This window comes from Onychostoma macrolepis, chromosome 19 (genome assembly GCF_012432095.1).
Source record: "Onychostoma macrolepis isolate SWU-2019 chromosome 19, ASM1243209v1, whole genome shotgun sequence".
NCBI classification, from domain to species: Eukaryota; Metazoa; Chordata; class Actinopteri; order Cypriniformes; family Cyprinidae; genus Onychostoma; species Onychostoma macrolepis.
Genome location: NC_081173.1, coordinates 869,567 through 883,592, shown reverse-complemented (window position 1 = coordinate 883,592; position 14,026 = coordinate 869,567). Strand labels below are relative to the sequence as shown.

The 14,026-nt window shown below is 37.2% G+C and overlaps 1 pseudogene; it reads left to right on the top strand.

Moving 5' to 3' along the window:
- The first annotated feature begins 207 nt into the window (after window positions 1–207).
- LOC131525982 (CMP-N-acetylneuraminate-beta-galactosamide-alpha-2,3-sialyltransferase 1-like) lies at window positions 208–13,722 on the top strand (annotated as a pseudogene).
- The last annotated feature ends 304 nt before the right edge of the window (window positions 13,723–14,026 follow it).

Genomic DNA, 14,026 nt, shown 5'->3' with positions numbered 1-14,026 from the left:
ACTCATTTGCCTATAATTATTTTTCCTGTGCAGTTTAAGCCAAAAATGTGTAAGAGAGAGTGTAAAACTAAACAGAAGACATTGAACTAATAAGACTTTTCTTCCTTTCTCTGCTTTCAGAGAGAACACTTCTAACCCATTTCATTCAAACAACAAACATGAATAACAAAAACTATTCGACATTTCATTGTGTTTGTCAGCGCCGCCTGTATTGTTCTCTTCTATCAAATGTCGACCAGGAGTTTTCTCAAGGATTCATGTGTGTGTAACTGCGCAGTGGATTTGGAGGGTCGTTTGTGGTTTTCTCAGCGATATAATCCCTCTGCTAACGTGACACTTAACAGCAAGAACAGCCCACTGGATTTCCATACGTATTGGTGGTGGAAGGTAAGGACGAGTTTGAATCGCAGTGTGTAACAGTAGCTGTGCTCTTCATTAATCGGGCTCTGAGGTTTATCTAAACTTATTTTAAACAGCAGGCTAATTTCACCAGTTTCTGCCCAATTGCTAGAAAGAAAGAAAAAACAAGGCACCCTGCACAGGAAAAAAAAAAAATGATTCATTGAATTTACTTGAATTTTCAGGTAAGTGGTTGCAATCAATTTATTTTAGCTACATTTAAATAAACAAATTTAGTTGACTAACTTTCAATATTTTAAATATATTTAAATATATCTAAAATAAATTGTTTGCAACCACTTACCTTAAAACAAAAATTTAGTATCATTTTTTCAGTGTGAGCTCTCGGCTCTCCCAGAATCTGAAGGTGTCTGACTTCACACAGTAAGAAGCATACTGACTGCCCACATAGCAATTGTCATCTGGGCCAGCTCTGGGCCAAACACGCAGTTACACTCGGCCCGCATGCAGCAAATAATTACGGCCCTTGATTGGCCCAGATCTGGAATACAGACATGAGCCACACATGAGCCATAACTGGGCCAAATCTCAGCCAAATAGTAACTTATAACCAGCCCTGAACTGGGCCAGAACAAGTTTTAATAGTGCTACACAATCTCAGCCTTCAGTAAACCACATAGAGACCAGTCTTTAACCAGAAACCCCAAAACTGAGCCATTAAAAGGCAACTCAGCCACGGATCCATCAACAGGCAGTTAAACCTTTAGACATTAAGCATCTGTAATTCACACTTCTTTAGATTGTGAGGGAAAGACTTTCTGGCTCAGCTGAGTCTCAAACCAGATATCTTCTTGCTGTGAGGAGACAGTATTTCCCACTGAGCCACTTCTGCTGCGCTTAGCCACAGACATGAAATACAGGTACAGACATTCACAGGTACAGAACTCTGTTTGGAGATGCTGAAATGTACAACATACACAGCAAAATCCTCAGTGAACTCTGCACACAATGTTAAAGGAAACACTAAAGTAGTGTTGAAGTTCATCAGATGAACGATCAAATTAAATGATCAAATAACTGATGATTGAGCTTTTGGTAAAATCAACTGCAAGTCAAACACATTAAATCTCTGAAGATCTCAGCAGAGGAGGATTAAACAACTCCACAAACAGCATCACCAGCTTCATTCATTACTAACCAGACTGACTTTATTTCTGTCAGATGTCTATAGAAGCTCTAATTTATAATTAATTGAGGTTTAGATGTTGATGTTTACTTCATTTGAAGTCACCATTGTGGTGGGCAGTGTTTGCTTTAGTTGGGATCTTGTTCCTCATACTTCTTGTGTTTAGCTTTTTTTTGGCTGCTTTAACCGTGTGTCTGTAAAACTGTAAAACTGAAAGCCAAGATAGAATGCGATCAGGTACTATCTTCTTATCTTGATGTGATGAAGTCATAACAAAATAAGTATCTAATAACTTTAAAATTTCATCAGTAGTTCTAATGGTGTTTTGATTTTAATTTTGTTCCCTTGACGTTTATAGAAACCGACCTTCTGAAACTGCAGCATAGTATACTAAAAGCATTAAAATGATCACACATCCTGAAGACAGACATCAAGATTTTGCATATGAATCACAACAACGGTGACAGTCAAAACGAAAAAGCTTCATGTTGCGCAATGCATGATGGGTGGCTTCATAGTACAAAACTCGCTTCTTCCTTAATTCCATATCCTGGATTCCCAAGCTTTTTGGTTTTGATTGTAACCACTGCAGCGACTCATATGCAAAATCTTGATGTGTGTGTGTGACCACATGACGCATCTGCTCAAATTAGCATTTTGTGCACATGCATTTTACTCACTTTCGGGATGTGACTACAACATTTAAAACAAAACACCATTATTAACGAAATTTCTTAGATGCTTGTTTTGTTATGACTTCATCATCACATCAAGATAAGATGATCTCATTCTATCTTGGCTTTCTTTGCCACAACAACCGATTTTTACAGACACACGGTTAAAGCAGCCAAAAAAAAGCTAAACACAAGAAGTATGAGGAACAAGATCCCAACTAAAGCAAACACTGCCCACCACAATGGTGACTTCAAATGAAGTAAACATCAACATCTAAACCTCAATTAATTATAAATTAGAGCTTCTATAGACATCTGACAGAAATAAAGTCAGTCTGGTTAGTAATGAATGAAGCTGGTGATGCTGTTTGTGGAGTTGTTTAATCCTCCTCTGCTGAGATCTTCAGAGATTTAATGTGTTTGACTTGCAGTTGATTTTACCAAAAGCTCAATCATCAGTTATTTGATCATTTAATTTGATCGTTCATCTGATGAACTTCAACACTACTTTAGTGTTTCCTTTAACATTGTGTGCAGTGTTCACTGAGGATTTTGCTGTGTATGTTGTACATTTCAGCATCTCTCCAAACAGAGTTCTGTACCTGTGAATGTCTGTACCTGTATTTCATGTCTGTGGCTAAGCGCAGCAGAAGTGGCTCAGTGGGAAATACTGTCTCCTCACAGCAAGAAGATATCTGGTTTGAGACTCAGCTGAGCCAGAAAGTCTTTCCCTCACAATCTAAAGAAGTGTGAATTACAGATGCTTAATGTCTAAAGGTTTAACTGCCTGTTGATGGATCCGTGGCTGAGTTGCCTTTTAATGGCTCAGTTTTGGGGTTTCTGGTTAAAGACTGGTCTCTATGTGGTTTACTGAAGGCTGAGATTGTGTAGCACTATTAAAACTTGTTCTGGCCCAGTTCAGGGCTGGTTATAAGTTACTATTTGGCTGAGATTTGGCCCAGTTATGGCTCATGTGTGGCTCATGTCTGTATTCCAGATCTGGGCCAATCAAGGGCCGTAATTATTTGCTGCATGCGGGCCGAGTGTAACTGCGTGTTTGGCCCAGAGCTGGCCCAGATGACAATTGCTATGTGGGTGGTTGTGCCTTCCAAACCTATGACAGCACAGAATATGGCAGAATAAGTCCTGCTTTCTAAATAAAAGAGCCAGTCACCAGTTACTGTCAGTCCAGCTGCTGATAGAAGCTCTGGTTTGCACAGACACCGTTCGTGTCCTGAAGGATGTGCTCAGGATTTGGATTAACCTGACATATATGCTTCATAAATGAAATATACAAAACATCATTTATGTTGTCGCGATTGTATTGCTGATTTGGAATGTGCTACCTAAATGTGAGTTTGGCAAGTGCTTGTGATTTTGAGATTTTGAATGTTTCCCCCACTCACATAGACAGGAGCTGAGCAATATGAGCTCACAAAAATAGCTGCCGAGAAGCGTTTCAAAAACGAGCTGGCTTAACTATCCACACAACCGTTGTTACAGCAGCTACATTACTAAACATTTCTAAACGTTTACAGGTGATGAATAGTTTAGATTGGGTACTGCACAAACATGAACAAATAATTATTAAATGATTTTTAAAGATGTGTAAATAGTAGAAGTCTACATCAAACAAAAAACAAATATATGACCTTTACAGGCTGTGATTATGAGTTAATGAATAATATATTAGCATGAATAGTTTGTGAAGTGCTTAAAATTACTAACTTAAGCTATTTTTTCACAACATTTGTAAATGGAAGAGCATTTGGTAATATGTGAAGTTTAATGACATTTGTCAGCATTTGTTAGCATTATTAACGATTAAAGGCTTCATTGCTAATCATTACAGTTTTCTCAGGCTTTGGTGCATTTCTCAGATCAGAAACGAACTGCTCAAAACTACTTGTTCATCCTCCCACATCATCGAGTCACTTGTGCACGTCATAAAAAGTTTCTCATTCTTTTGAACAAGTTGTGATTGCTTTGGTACATTCATGCAACTGATTATGTACATGTGTCTGCGGTTTCCTACGTTATCAGTTGCTAATATCATGTTGCTCAACATGTATTATATAGTTCTCTGTGCTATAGTCTTACCCTCAAAACATCGTCATTAGTTCATCGTGTAAGTCATTACATGCAGAATGGTTGATCTAGTTGTCATAAACTGTCAAGCATATGTTCTACGCATTTCTTTTAGACTTTTTGTAAATTTGGCATGAATTGTTGAAGTGAATCTTGACTCTCACTAATGAAGAGAATACAGATCAACCGATGATAAACCACTTCTCTGAAATAACTCAAAGGTGCAGCTCATGAACCTTCAATTGGAAAGCATATATAGACAGAGGACGACACAAGAGTTACACATTCTGACAGTGGATGAACATCCAGAAAACGATCAGGATCAACAGCCGAGATGAAGAAGAGGAGTAAGGATGCGTGGTGGAAGGATACAGAGGCAAAACAGAGGAAGAGGCAGAAGAGGCCAAGAACAGAGGCGCATATCAGACGAAAGAAGGGCCGCTGTGGACCATGCTGTCAATCACGGCCTTACGATGGCGGACGGGTGCAGCTGAATATTGGGAGATCAACCATATCCTCAATAATTAAAACATTTCGAAACAGTCTCTTTCAATCAATATCCCACACACAGTAATGTGTACATTTGTAATTTTGAAAGAATGTATGGCACACATAAGAATCACAGCCTTCTGCATTTCAGTACAGTAACTGTCATCCAAACAGTTGCCATAGTTTACATCAGGTAAATAATCAAAATATTTAGTTCATCTCTCAAAAGTAAGTAAGTTACAGACTTTTGCAGGTAATCTATTGTGTGGTGCTGTTTGTATGAATTGTTTTGAGAAATGCACCAAAGCGACTGAGAAAAACTGTAATCAGTATGCATTATAATTCCTGTTAAAATCATTTGTAGATTTTTAAGAAGTACATGAGCATATGAACTGAAAGTGTAATGACATTAACTAAAGGTCCGTTATGAAGCTTTTAAATCATTATAAACCATCTGTCAAAATCACCTGAAGATTTTCAAAAAGTAAAATTGAAAGTTTAATGACATTTTTAAGCCTTTTAATTTACATTACAGTTTCTTTAGTACTATTTTTACAAATAAGGTGTATATTTTCAAAATTCTTAGTACAAAAATGCAGACTTTGTGAAATATATTACAGCAAAACAATAATCAGTTTTACTCCTAATTTTTGTCTTTTGTCTTGTTTAAAATATTCCACAGAGCCTACAAAATGAATCAACTGTAGCCAACTACACAAAAGTGGTGGAGGTGTTGTTTTTGCTCTTCCCAGATAAAGAGCACTACTCTGACAGCAGTCCCAGGCGCTGCAGGACCTGCGCTGTGGTGGGCAACTCGGGCAACCTCAACGCATCCCGTTATGGAGCGCTCATAGATTCACAAGACTTCGTTATAAGGTACTAAATGAGTGAAGTGTCTCACCTGTTTCAAATCTGTGTGATGTCAGAATCTTCTCCTAGTTATAAATTATAACTTTTGCTTGTGCAAACATAAATACTCTTATGATGATCGCCCAAAATTTGTATATCTGTGTTTTTATCTCAGGATGAATGAGGGCCTGACAGAAGGCTTTGAGCAGGACGTGGGGTCTAAGACCACTCACCGCATCATCTACCCGAGAGCACCGTGGACATGGACGAGACGACCCACCTCATTCTGCTGCCCTTTAAGATCCTGGACCTGCAGTGGCTCATCAGCGTCTTCACCTCCAAACACATCGATCTGTGAGATCTGTTTCTCATGCTTGTGAATTCAGCTTTACTGTAATGCTGCCACATTAACAACATCTGCTGCTGGAGTTTTGTGGATGTATAAATCCATCTCTTCTAGTGTTTTCATTTGGTTGTTTTCAAGGGGTGGCTGACTTTTTTTTTAGGTAATATTTTTAGGAAAAACAGCTCATTTAGCATCAACATCACGCATTTCTAACCTCTTTATGGGATCTTTATGATAATATCCATAAATTTTCCCAATAGAAACAACTAGTCACAACTAGAAACAATGGCCATATGGAATACCAGCTTAAAAACTTAGTGAATATGATTTGGTTTGAAAAGGCCTGTTGTAAACTAAACTATTTTGGTCAGCTTAAAAGGGTCATGAACTGAGAAACCAACATTCCCTTGATCTTTTGACATATAAGAGGTCATTGTACTATAAAAACATCCTGTAAGTTTACATTTACATTTAGTCATTTAGCAGATGATTTTATCCAAAGCGACTTACAAATGAGGACAATAGAAGCAATCAAAACCAACAAAAGAGCAATGATATGCAAGTGCTGTTAGAAGTCTCAGGTAACAACGTACAACACGTAGAAACGTTTTTGTTTGTTTGTTTGTTGTTTTTTTGTATAATAAAAAGAAAATGTAGAATAGAAAAAGAATAGAGCAAGCTAGTGTTAGAGGCTTTTTTTTTTTTTTTTTGCATTTGCTAATTGTATAATAAAGAAATTAAAACAAATAGAGAGAATACAAAAATAATAGAGAAGCTAGTGTTAGTAAATTAATAGTAATAGTTAAAGTTTTTAGTTTTTTTTTTAAGAATATAATTAGAATAGAGAGTGCTAGAGTTCAAGGGTCAAATAAAGATGGAAGAGATGTGTTTTTAGCCGTTTCTTGAAGATGGCTAAGGACTCAGCTGCTGGGATTGAGTCGGGCAGGTCACTCCACCAGCTGGGAACAGTTCATGAAAAAGTCTGTGAAAGTGATTTTGTGCCTCTTTGGGATGAACAATAGTTTGATTTGTTTCAGTTCACCTGCAGAACGCAGCTTCTAGAGGCACGTAAGTCTGAAGTCATGAATTTAGGTGAAGGGGTGCAGAGCCAGTGCTGGTTTTGTAGGAAAACATTAATGCCTTGAATTTAATGCGAGCAGATATTGGTAGCCAGTGCAGATTGATGAACAGGCGTGGCGTGCCTTCTTTTCGACTTATTAAAATTAATCTTTACTGGATTAATTGTAGAGGTTTGATAGAACTGGTTGGAAGACCTGCCGAGAGAGCATTGCAATAGTCCAGTCTGGACAGAACAAGAGCTTGAACAAGGAGTTGTGAAGCATGTTCTGAAAGAAAGCCTGATCTTCTTGATGTTGAATAAAGCATCTGCAGGACCGGACAGTTTTAGCAATGAGGTCTGAGAAATTCAGCTGATCATCAATCATAACTCCAAGGTTTCTGGCTGTTTTGAAAGAGTTATGGATTCGTTTACAAACAAGGCACAATTCAATGCAGGATTTTCAGAAAGACTGAAGCTAAAAGATGATGTGAGACTATATTGGATCTGACAGTAACGTCGCAACACAAGTGTGATTAACTGTTTTTATTACGTGATCACTATTGCTTTGTCTGTTAAACAGACCGTTTGATCTGAGTATTTATGTGTTTTGATCTAAATCTATCAGTTTTTCCTCAAACTCATCATTCCTAACATATACAGCTTTTTTAAGAACATAAAAGGTGAATTGTGAAGAATACTCTGGCCACTTTTTATATACAATGTAAGAAAATGAGAACTGGGACTGTCAAGCTCCATGAAAGCACTATATGACGCTTATTTTTCCAAGTCTTCTGGAACCAATTTTGTGTGACAATCAGTCAAAATATTGACTGAAGAGAGAAGTAGTGATGTCCGATTTATGAACAAATTGTTACATTTTGTCAATTAAAAAAAAGGTCATTGTCAATAAATCAGTTGATCCAGTTCATTAAACCAGTCCAAATGACTCATAATCAGATGGATTCAATTCTTCAGTCAACTCACAGCCCACTGGAGGAGATGATTATCAGAAGATTTGGACCACGTTTGCGATAATTAGGGGCCAAGCCCAGAATGGGCTGTAGCCCCTATTGTAATCGTATGTTTTTCTTTATTATTATTATTATTATTATTATTATTATTTTCGTCCAATGGCAGTCTATGGCAGCCCTATGAAGGGAAAATAGGAAAATGATGAAAATTGGCACAGTTGTAGAGATGGCCATGACTAGTGATCTGACCAACTTTGGGGTCTCTAGAACCAACTCTATAGCGCCACCACCAGTTCAAAAATTCAACATTGAAATGGTAATAACTCACAAACCCCTAATTCTAGAAAAATGAAACTTAGTACACCTGATTAAGCTCTTCGTGCTGAACACATTCAATAGCTTACATTAAGACTCCACCCATTACAGTAGCGGCCATTTTGAAAAGTACAGTATTCTGTCTTTTCGCTACTACTCCTTCAAAATTGATCCAATTCTTCTGAAAATTGGCTCAGATGATCTTTGGACTGAGCCGCACATAAATGACTGAACATATTTTTTTTATTCATGTTTGTTCAAAAGTTATGATGTTGTGAACTTAACGAGGTCGACCCAAAATTGGTTCAGAGGCTGTATCTCGCCAAACTTTGATCAATCGAAACGAAACTTGGTACGCATCATCAACACCATGATCTGAGGGTCCATGCCAAAGTTGGGAATAGCGCCACCTATGGGTCGTGACATACCAAAATTCACATTTTCGCTTATAACTTTTGAACAGTCAGTCAGAAAAATATAATATTTATGTCTATGGATTCCTTGGGTCATGCCGATTCTGACGTTGTCTCATTTGTCATTTTCCATTAATGTACGTATCAGCCATATTGAATTAAATGAAAAACAGTTTTATTGCTACTCCTCCTTCAAAATCTGTCCAATTCTTCCCAAACTTGGCTCAGATGATCTTCGGACTGAGCTGCACAGAAATGACTGAACAGATTTTTGATATTCACTACCGTTCCCGAGAAATTCCTCTGGAAAGTTGACTGTGCCTGTGTTTGTCGTCTTTTGCTCGTAAGCTTATCATGCTAATAAGTTACAGGCTAACCAGTTACCATACTATTTAATGCGACTCTTCAGCTATCAAGTTAACCATAAGCTGCGTTACAATTAAATTAACTTTGCATATTACGCTGGTTAAAATGCTAAAGCACTATATTGGGGAGATCATTCTCACATCTAAACCTTTCCTCTGCAGCCCAGTAAAAGTGCGTCAACTGAGTGGCGCGCTCTGCTAAGCCGCTGTTTCGTGAACCGTTGGGTCGTGGGTTTGAATCCGGTGTCACACATGTCCAGACCAGCATATTTGCTGTGGCAAGAAATGATGCTGAAGTTGCTTCTTTTCCAGATGTTGTGCTTTTCAAAGTATCATCTCATCTAAGCTTATTAAATAGTACATATCTATATACAAAATCTTAATTTTGAGTTGAGTCACTTGAATTATGGAGCTTCAGAATCTGTGTAAATCAAAAGGCCATAGCTCTGAAGATTCTATACAAATTCAATGTGTAGCAAGTCACTTACGAAAATTAACTCACAAACCCCTAATTCTAGAAAAATGAAACTTAGTACACCTGATTAAGCTCTTCGTGATGAACACATTCAATAGCTTACATTAAGACTCCACCCATTACAGTAGCGGCCATTTTGAAAAGTACAGTATTCTGTCTTTTCGCTACTACTCCTTCAAAATTGATCCAATTCTTCTGAAAATTGGCTCAGATGATCTTTGGACTGAGCCGCACAGAAATGACTGAACAGATTTTTTTTTATTCATGTTTGTTCAAAAGTTATGATGTTGTGAACTTAACGAGGTCGACCCAAAATTGGTTCAGAGGCTGTATCTCGGCCAAACTTTGATCAATCGAAACTAAACTTGGTTTGCTTCATCAACACCATGATCTGAGGGTCCACGCCAAAGTTGGGAATAGCGCCACCTATGGGTCGTGACATACCAAAAATTCACATTTTCGCTTATAACTTTTGAACAGTCAGTCAGAAAAATATAATATTTATGTCTATGGATTCCTTGGGTCATGCCGATTCTGTCGTTGTCTCATTTGTCATTTTCCATTAATGTACGTATCAGCCATATTGAATTAAATGAAAAACAGTTTTATTGCTACTCCTCCTTCAAAATCTGTCCAATTCTTCCCAAACTTGGCTCAGATGATCTTTGTACTGATCAGCACAGAAATGACTGAACAGATTTTTGATATTTTTGATTTTTGAACTTTCCTGTAGCTCAAATAGTAGAGCATGGCGCTAGCAACGCCAAGATCATGGGTTCGATTCCCAGGGAAAGCGAGAGCTGATAAAATGTAAAAACTGTAACTTAAATGCAATGTAAGTCGCTTTGGATAAAAGCGTCTGCCAAATGCATAAATGTAAATGTAAATGTAAATGATATTCACTACCGTTCCCGAGAAATTCCTCTGGAAAGTTGACTGTGCCTGTGTTTGTCGTCTTTTGCTCGTAAGCTTATCATGCTAATAAGTTACAGGCTAACCAGTTACCATACTATTTAATGCGACTCTTCAGCTATCAAGTTAACCATAAGCTGCGTTACAATTAAATTAACTTTGCATATTACGCTGGTTAAAATGCTAAAGCACTATATTGGGGAGCTCATTCTCACACCTTAACCTCTCCTCAGCAACCTATTGAACGTGAAGTGACCGAGTGGCGCGCTCTGCTAAGCCGCTGTTTCGTGAACCGTTGGGTCGTGGGTTTGAACCGTGTCACACATGTCCAGACCAGCATATTTGCTGTGGCAAGAAATGATGCTGAAGTTGCTTCTTTTCCAGATGTTGTGCTTTTCAAAGTATCATCTCATCTAAGCTTATTAAATAGTACATATCTATATACAAAATCTTAATTTTGAGTTGAGTCACTTGAATTATGGAGCTTCAGAATCTGTGTAAATCAAAAGGCCATAGCTCTGAAGATTCTATACAAATTCAATGTGTAGCAAGTCCCTTACGAAAATTAACCATGGTTTTACTATAGTAAAACTGTAGTTAACCATGACTGTAGTAACCGTGGTTTTTTGGTGCAAACCATGGTTCTGATACCATGGTTTTACTACAGTTATATAAACCATAGTTCATTTTGCAATTATGGTTTTCTACCAAAACTATAGATAAATCATGATTACTGCAGTAAAACCATGATTAATTTCGTAGTTGCTATGGTTTTACTACAAAACCATAGTTAAACCATGGTTACTACAAAAACAAACAAAAAAAACATGGTTAATTTTCATAAGGGTGTTTAACCGTGGAAACCGTGCGCAACGTTTAAAACATCCGAATAAAGTCCCAACTTTCAAACAGGCCAAAAACAGCCCAAACGGGCTTGGCCCCGGTAATCGCTGCTAGCAGCTATATTTATATGGTACTTTTGCATTCTTTTTGAAGCTTACTTATTTTATTCATTGTAATTGCATGAAAAAGTCCATTGGCGTTCTCATTCTTCTTCTTCTTGTGGGAAAGTAATGAAATTTAACAAACAAATAAAGGACAGTAACAGTCTCAACATTAACTACAGCAAATTTGGAGTCTGTAACCACCAACAGCTAAAATTTGCACTCATGTTTATGCTAATAACTTGGATTATCCACCCTTTTCCTGGATAATCCATGATTTTTGGCAAGTGTAAAACAGTTTTTTTTTATGGGCTTTATTTAAAGATATTTCAACAGGTAAAAAGGACTGCATGAGCTAAATGACTTGATTGCATTCATGAGTGTTATATTTGACAGATTATAGCTCATGCAGTCCTTTTTACCTGTTGAAATACCTGTTTTACACTTGCCAAAAAGTGATTAGAGATGGTAATCAGTTTTTGGCAGACAATCAATTTTCGGCAGGACACCAGTCTCCACAGAAACCCGTTAGACCAGGTTAAAATAGCCAATGAATTAATTAAACTGAAACTCAACATAACTAAATATAAAAGTGTGCGTGGGGTAAAGCGGTGCTGTGGTTGGCTGTCACAGTAACAGCAAGAAATTTCAGCAGTTTCTTAGTAGTAGTTGTATGTAGTATGCCTTGCATTCGATGTCAAACGTGGACAAAATCCCCCAAACTTTGCCCCGATTGGGAGCTGTATGTAGGATCTGTGCGCTCATCTGCTTTCAGTGCAGCTAACCTCGGGTCGCTTCATGTCATTAATACAACATTTCTATTTTTTCCCACTCGTTAAACTATGACAGGTGAGTCACTGCAATAAGACAGTCATTGCAAGATTGTAACATGATGAAACTATGGAGCCATATTCTTTTTACAGCATTTTCATAGGTTTAATGTTACATAACGGGCTCTGAAAATGTTAATTTGACTAGAAACATAGAGATCGGACATGTAAAGCATCGTTCCAGTAGGAGTCGGGAGCATTCGGCAGAAGGTGGAGAGGACCGCACCATGTGATGTGACATCATTTCCTATCGTCAAAGTGTTCTCACCATTTTTAATTTTCCAAAAAAAAAAAATAAATAAAATAAAACCCACTTCTTTAAACTCCTTGCAGACTGTTGCTCTAATTTTCACAGAAATGGAACCAGATCATCTTCAGATATTGCCAACAAAAGCTTATGGAATTCAAGTTGATTAGTCAAACCGTTCTCAATTAACTTGAGAATGAATTCAGTGAAGAACATATCTACAAAACGCTTTAGTGTATGATGTATCACAAGCTATATTTTCTTTTATTTTTATATATTTATATATTGGATGGAATTAAACTTTTTTTTAACATTTATTCTCAGGACATACATGTATGTGAAACCGTCAATTAAAGCAGACAGGAATAAGGTAGGCATAATTGATATCAACACACACACACACACACAATTACTGATTTTATTTCAATGAAGAAATGGCAAACCTTAACTATTCTTGAGAAACATTTTCAGATATATGACTTTTCTGTTTGAGGTGATGATCCTCCATCCAGCATTTATGAAATATGTCTATGAGAGCTGGCTGCAGAGTCACGGAAAATATCCTTCCACTGGCTTCATATCAGTCATATTCGCCCTGTACATCTGTGATGAGGTGCATTCAAATTATATTTGCCCCTTATCCACCAACTCTTTCATAACTACATTAGATACATCAAGAAACGTGATGTAATTATTTACATTGAACTTATTATTGTTAACTAACATGGGCCATGCTTGTATTTTACTCTGTGTTTAAACCATACCTCAGTTATGTTTAATCAGAGGCGAAGGCAAATAATACCATAGTAAAATATCTGTAACAAACGTTAATGGGTGTGCATTAATGTAAAGCTTTATTTAAAGCAGTGATTCCTGTCTCTTAGGTCAGCGTGTTTGGGTTTGGACCTACAAAAGACGGAGCTTGGCATCATTACTTTGAGGATTTTAGCGCGGACTCTGTTGGAGGCTCTCGTGATGGAGACTTTGAGGGCAGAGTGCTCTCTAAACTGCATGAGACACACAGAATTACCATGTATAAGGGATGGTAACAAAGCATACAGCTTTAAACAGAAGTGTTTTCACACGAAAATACACATTTATTCAATACAAATGTTGTATTTAGCGGTCAAGAAAGTACAAATACATTTTGTAAAGTAATTTGTTAATTGCAAACAAATTAGTAAATTAAATTAGTAAACCAAGACTTGTCATAGCCCTTGCATTTTCTTGCTCTTTTGTTGGTTTTAATTGCTTCCATTGTCCTCATTTGTAAGTCGCTTTGGATAAAACCGTCTGCTAAATGACTAAATGTAATTGTAGAAAATTGTAAATTAGACTGTAAATTTGATTTAAATTAAATTGTGTAACATACAGTGGGGGATAAAAATGATTTGATCCCCTGCTGATTTTGTACGTTTGCCCACTGACAAAGAAATGAACAGTCTGTAATTTGAATGGTAGGTTTATTTGAACAGTGAGAGACAGAATAACAACAAAAAAAA